A 5,804-nucleotide genomic window follows, 5' to 3' on the forward strand; every position below is an offset into this window, starting at 1 on the left:
GCGCCCCTCATGTATGTCTTTTCTGTCAATAAGGACAGTCCTGTGCTGCCTGTCACCCAGTGACTGAAAGCAGTGACTTCATGTGTTTCATTGTTGAATTCAGGAGGGTAAGTCCAGTCCTAGGGACTCCCTCGTGCTGCCAGCGGAAGTCCAAGGCCAGCTTTCCCCCTTCTGTGCCCCAGGTCAGGGGTCAGCATTACTCTCCACTCCAAACACTTCCCTCACCCACACCTGTGAGGGTCCGGTCTTCTTTCCCTCACACCACAGTCAGGCTGTGGCTGTCAGCAGATGGCAAGTGAACTTTGGCCTTGCTGGCTCCAAGTGTCCCTCCCAGTGCTGCCCTGGTCTGCTCACCCTGTAGACCTGAGATGGGGACCAGGTGGCAAATACCTTCCCTTTCATTTTCCTCACTGCCTTTTCCTCCCTTGCCTTTATTTGCTGCCTGAGGAAGAAGAAAATCAAATTCCCACGGGAGGTAGTCTTGATAGGGAGACAGGCAGAGAAAAGAGAGGTGAGGACAGAAGGGGGAAGACAAAGGCCTAGAGATCTTCCACCAGAAGGCAAGTGGCGGGGGGGGGGGGGGGGGGGGGGGGGGGAGGGAAAGGAAGCGAGGGAGGGGGACAGGGGACCAGGGCAGTGGCTGGCTTTTCTTCAGGGCTTCACATGGGCCTATGCTTTGGGCCCCGAGTCTGGGTATGACCTCAGGAGAGTAAGAAACACAATCCAGCCTCCCAGGCAGCATAGGGGCCTGGGGTCCCAGCTCACTAATAGTAGAGAAGACCCAAAGGCAGGTTTATTCCCTGACCATGGGTGGAGAGGGGTCGGCAGTAATTTTCCAGGGCCTGACATACTCTTGTTCGGCAACCGCCCACTGCCGAGTCAAGAACCGCAGCCCGGGAGGCTGTGCTGGTCACCAGAAGACTTCCTGGCAGCCTGGAAGGAGATCACAGTGTGGTGACGGGGTCTGGAGCCAGAGGGAGGGGATGGGCCCTCCCTCTTCCGGAAGCAGGCCTCCCCCCTCAGGAGCCGGAAAACTGGCCTGAGCTTCTGTTCCCATTTCCCTGCCTCCAGATTCCCTCCAGACCAGCTTTTCTACTTGCTGACCACCAGCTCCCAGTTACTTGGACACATCAGCGCCCTCAGTTCCGAGCCCCAGTCCATCTCCAAGGGCCTCTCCAGGCAGGCCGATTAGCACAGCTTCCCGGACCCCTCCTCGGGAGCCGCATATCCCCACCTGTGCCATTTTATGTTGCTCCCGCTAAGTTCGGAGGGCGATGCTCCCGGGCCTGGTCTCCACCTGGAAATGCGAAGGAGAGGGATCTCTTTGCACACATGGACCTCTGACCTTTGGAGAAACGTTCTTTCTCCTTGCGGTCAGATCCCGGAGAGCCCCGGTGTGACGGCTTTCAGATTTTGAGGCCCTGTCCTCAGGGTCCAGGTTCCCGGAGACAGAATTCAGATGGGTAGAGTGGGTGTAGGAGGTTGCATTTCTATTAGCATCAGAAAGAAACAAATCAGGAAACTCTAAGATTATTTATAGAATGAAATTCTATAAACTGCAGCACCTCAATTCATGCACTATTCAGGGTATACAATAGTTATTTTTATCTAAATTATTTCCTGAATGAGAATAAGACTCAGATGTTAAACAACTGTTACTCTATTTAGTTTCATTTTATGGTTAATGAAACTATGAGGACAATAAGAACTTACAATCGACCAGAAAATATTATTACTGCGCTGATAAAAAAAAGAATGGTCCATAAATTAATGAGTAAAACTTGAATAAGAAATATTTCTATTCTAACATGAGAGAGGAAAATGTGAATATTAAAGGGGGAGAATGACAAGGGACAGCTCGTTACCAAGCAGGTGACAAATCAAGAAGTATGAAGCTAAGGGGCGCTGGGGGGGGCTCAGTCGGTTGAGTGTCTGACTCTTGATTTCAGCTCAGGTCAGGATCACAGGGTCGTGGGATCAAGCCCCACATCAGGGTCCACACTCAGCATGGAGCCTGCTTAAGATTCTCTCTCTCTCTCTCTCTCTCTCTCTCTCTCTCTCTCTCCCTCTGCCCCTCTCCCCCACTCATGCTCTCTCTCTCTCTCTTCAAAATAAAAAAATAAATAAAATTAAAATAAAAAATAGAAATATGAAGATAAAATGAAACAAGACATATGAAAGGTGGTTCAGCAGGTGAGGAAGTCACAATGTAAAAATGCCTCACGTTTAGCCGGAGTTCTTGGCGTGGGTATAGATCGGATGCGTATGTGAGGATGCCATCTCCTGGAACTCTCTGGGAAGCGGGGGTCATCTGGGGTGGTGACAGCTGTCGCAGAAAAACACAGCCCTCCCTCCCTCCCTCGTTTCTTCCTTGCTCTATTCCATCAACGCTGACTGTGGGTGCTGGGCATACAACAGCCAACAAGACAGACAAGACGTCTGTCCTCAGGGGTTTACAGTCCAGTGGGACAGGCAGACATTAAGCAAGCAAACAACAAATCACGCTCATAAATATATATTTACAAAAGGACATGAAGTGCTGGGAAGAAGTTCGGGGTGCTATGCAACAGACCCCACAGTGGATTTCACTTGGGGGCTCAGGGAAGGTCGGTTAGAGGGAGAGATAACGAGGCTCCGCGCTGCAGGCTGAGTGGGGGTCCTCCAGGCGGAGCAGCAGGGCGGGCGCTCCCGGCAGAGGGGACAGACAAGGGCAAGGTCCCGAGGCAAGCTCGGCGGTTCAAGGAGCTGGAAGAAAGCCAGTGTGGCGAGAGGGACAGACTGATGCAGGAGGAGCCCTGGGGGCTAGGGAGGGGCAGGTGATGGAGTTTTAACGGGTGGTAAGAAACCACTTAAGGATATTTTTTCAGCAGGGGAGGGACTTGAGATTTACATTTAAATAAGATTACTGTGGCTGCGGAGAGGCGAGTGGGTGTGGAGTGCGTAGGTGGGAGGCTACTGTGGTCCACAAGGTCATGGGGCAGGGGCGGCTCTAGGGCTGGGGCAGCAAGTGGGTGGATTCAAAATGCATTTCGCAGTTTGAAATTGAGACCTAGTTGAAATGGGGGGTGAGGAAGTGGAGGTGCCTGCGTGAGGATCCCCTGTGTGTCTGAAACTCTCCTGTTTTACAGTTAAGGGGCGCTAGTGCAGACCTCTGAGAGGGGCGCAGTGACACTCCCACAGCCAACCTGTCATATGGGAAGACCCCGCCCTACCCCAGGGCACTGTGCTGCCTCCCCTGCCCCCTCCCTGGGCCGGACGCCCCTCCTGCCCTCGGAGCTGCCAGGCAAGGTTGCACTCCTGCTGACCCCCTCGGCCCAGCCAGGGCTGCGGGACCAGTGTCCTGGCGGCCTCCACACACCAAACTAGAGCATGCGGGAGGTGTCTGCATGCACCCCTCCCTTCCCCCCACTTTGTTTCTCCTCTCTGGGTGTCCTCCAGCTTCTATTTCCGCCTCCCTCTGTCCCTTCTGCCCTTCACATATCATGGTCACTGTCGACTCGTACACCTTGAGAGCCGAAGGTGACCCTGAATGTGGTGGGGCTTCCACACCTGTTTATTAAATCGGACCGTGTGTTATAAGTGATCCAACCACCTCGCATTCTCTGTTGGCCCCTCCGTCCTCGCGGCTGGGACCCCTCTCCCAGCCTCCCAGACAACCTATTACGTTGTCATGAATCTGCTGCCTCAGTCCCCCACCTTTCGGGTCAGGTCCCCATTATCTCTCAGCAGAATTGTTGTAAAGCCTCTGACTACCCCCCCCCCCCACCCCGTGTCTCCCCCTGCTCCATCATTTCGCAGATTTTTTTCTACTCAGAACCTCAGGGGCTGCCCACAGCCTGCTGGAGCATTGCCAGCTCCTCAGCCTGAAGACAACTTTTGGCCTTTTTCCCCAGCGCTGCTCCCACAAGTCCTCTGTGATGAAGCCTCCCAGGCTCCTTGTCCTCACCCCCACCCAGCCCGGGCACCCCCGCAGCCCTGGAACCCTCCCCAGGCACCCATCGATGCCCGCCTTGCCCAACACTGTCTGCGCCGGTGCCCTTGGCAGAGGTGTCCCAGGAAGGAGATGGGGCTCCCAGGGAGGCCGATGAGCTCGGTGCAGGCTGAGTTTTGTTTGAGGGACTCAGGGCATCCAGGAGGCCACATCTGTATTTCCTTTCTGCGCTGGGAGCTCCCAGAGGGCAGAGTCCACGGTTGGCTCAGGTTGGCTCATCCCTGCACGCACTCAGTTGACATCTGCCAAGTAAACAAGTGAGGGGCAAATCAATGGCCCGAGGCCTGTGCTGGGGGATTCAGGAAAGGGATTGAGGAATCTGAGCGAAGGGACGGTCCGTCTGGGCAGTGTGCCAGGCAGAGGGGCCAGGAGGACAGCAGGAGCTCCAGCCTCCCCACCCCCACCCTGCTGGTGGGTGTCACCCTCTCCCTTCAGCAGGAGAGAGGCCCAAGCAAAGCATTTCAGAGGAGCTGGTCCAACAGCCTGCATGACACAAGCAGAAGCAGGAGCGAGAAGCCGAAGCCCTCTTCCTCTGAGCCATCTCATTCTTCATGCTCTCCAGATCCAAACAGGGACCCTGGGAAGGTGAGAATCTCAGCAACGTACACAGCTTATTGCCAGAGGGGTGAGGCGCCGGGATCAGAATAGCTCAGCCAGTCTTGGTGTTGGGGGTCGGTGTGCACGCTCAGAGACACTTTTGGAGGCAGAGCCTGGGACTGACTGGAAATGGGGCGCACGGTGGGGAGGCACAGTTGCCTCGGACGAGCTCACTTAGGGCTGAGTGTAGAGGGAGAGCAGAGACACAGGGCTGCCCGCCAGGCCCCCAGGATGCTCTGGAACTGGGGGGGGCAGAGAAATGAGGAGCGGTCAACACTCCGGATGCAACCAGAAAGGAGCGGCCAGTGGGGCAGTAGGTGCAGGGAGGGCGTTCCTGAAGCCCAGGAAGAAGGTGTTTCCAGGAGGACAGAGTGACCGACTGTGTCCAAGGCTGTCTGTAGGTCAGTGAGATGAGCTCTGAGAATCAACCACAGGGCCTAGCAGTGTGGACATCACGTGACCTTGACAGGAGTGGTCTGGGGACAAAAGTGATTGCAGGGGGTTCAGGAGAGAGTGCAGGGTTGGGGGGGGGGGCGGTGGAGTAGCAAATACACTCTGAGGAGTTTTGCCTTCAAGGTGGGCAGTAGCTAGAGCCTCTCCAACTGTGCAGCCACGGGAGGGCTGTTGTAGGGTGGCGATACCTGGGAGGGGAGCACTGACCATCCAGTAGGGAGCAAGTGATAGCCCGCTGACATCCATGGGGTGGTCCGAGGGGCGGGATTCAGGTGTAGGGGAGCGGTGAGTCTTAGGCAGGAGCAGGTGGCTCACCAAAGATCAGAAGGGGAGGAGGTCAAGGGTCACGGGTGGGGGCAGGTGGAAGCAGGTAGAAAGATTTGGTAGCAGGAGCATGAGACGTTTCCATTTGACCCAGACACAGCGTGTTAGGCCCACTTTAGAGGTGAGGAAACTGAGGTACAGAGCTTGCCCTGAGACTGGAAGGCAGCAGAAACTGCCCTAGTGGGAGGAGGGGAGAGACTGGGAAGGAAGGGATGGAAGGGACCATCACAGTGGTCTAGCCGGGCTGTATCCTGGAGGCAAAGGGCAGAAAGAGCTGCATGGGCTTTAAGGTCAGAGGGTCCAGTTGAAGCTGGGTCTCAGCCACTCACTAGCTGCAGTTAAACAGGTCAGTCTCAGCTCCCTCCCCTGGAAGGGGGTGTTACCTGCATCTACTTCCTCAGGTCACCGTGAGAAACAAGGGAGCAGCACCGAGCTGGCT

General features: G+C 55.6%; 1 long non-coding RNA gene across 1 annotated transcript; it reads right to left on the minus strand.

Annotated features, from left to right (window-relative positions):
* Positions 1-603: 603 nt before the first annotated feature.
* On the minus strand, positions 604-3,742 carry LOC132679478 (uncharacterized). Its single transcript, XR_009610177.3, has 3 exons — positions 2,225-3,742; positions 1,235-1,490; positions 604-933 (listed from the first exon to the last, which is right to left on the minus strand). It is a non-coding gene; the product is annotated as an uncharacterized LOC132679478 (long non-coding RNA).
* Positions 3,743-5,804: the final 2,062 nt, after the last annotated feature.

Source organism: Panthera onca, chromosome A2 (genome assembly GCF_046562875.1).
Source record: "Panthera onca isolate mPanOnc1 chromosome A2, mPanOnc1 haplotype 2, whole genome shotgun sequence".
NCBI lineage: Eukaryota > Metazoa > Chordata > Mammalia > Carnivora > Felidae > Panthera > Panthera onca.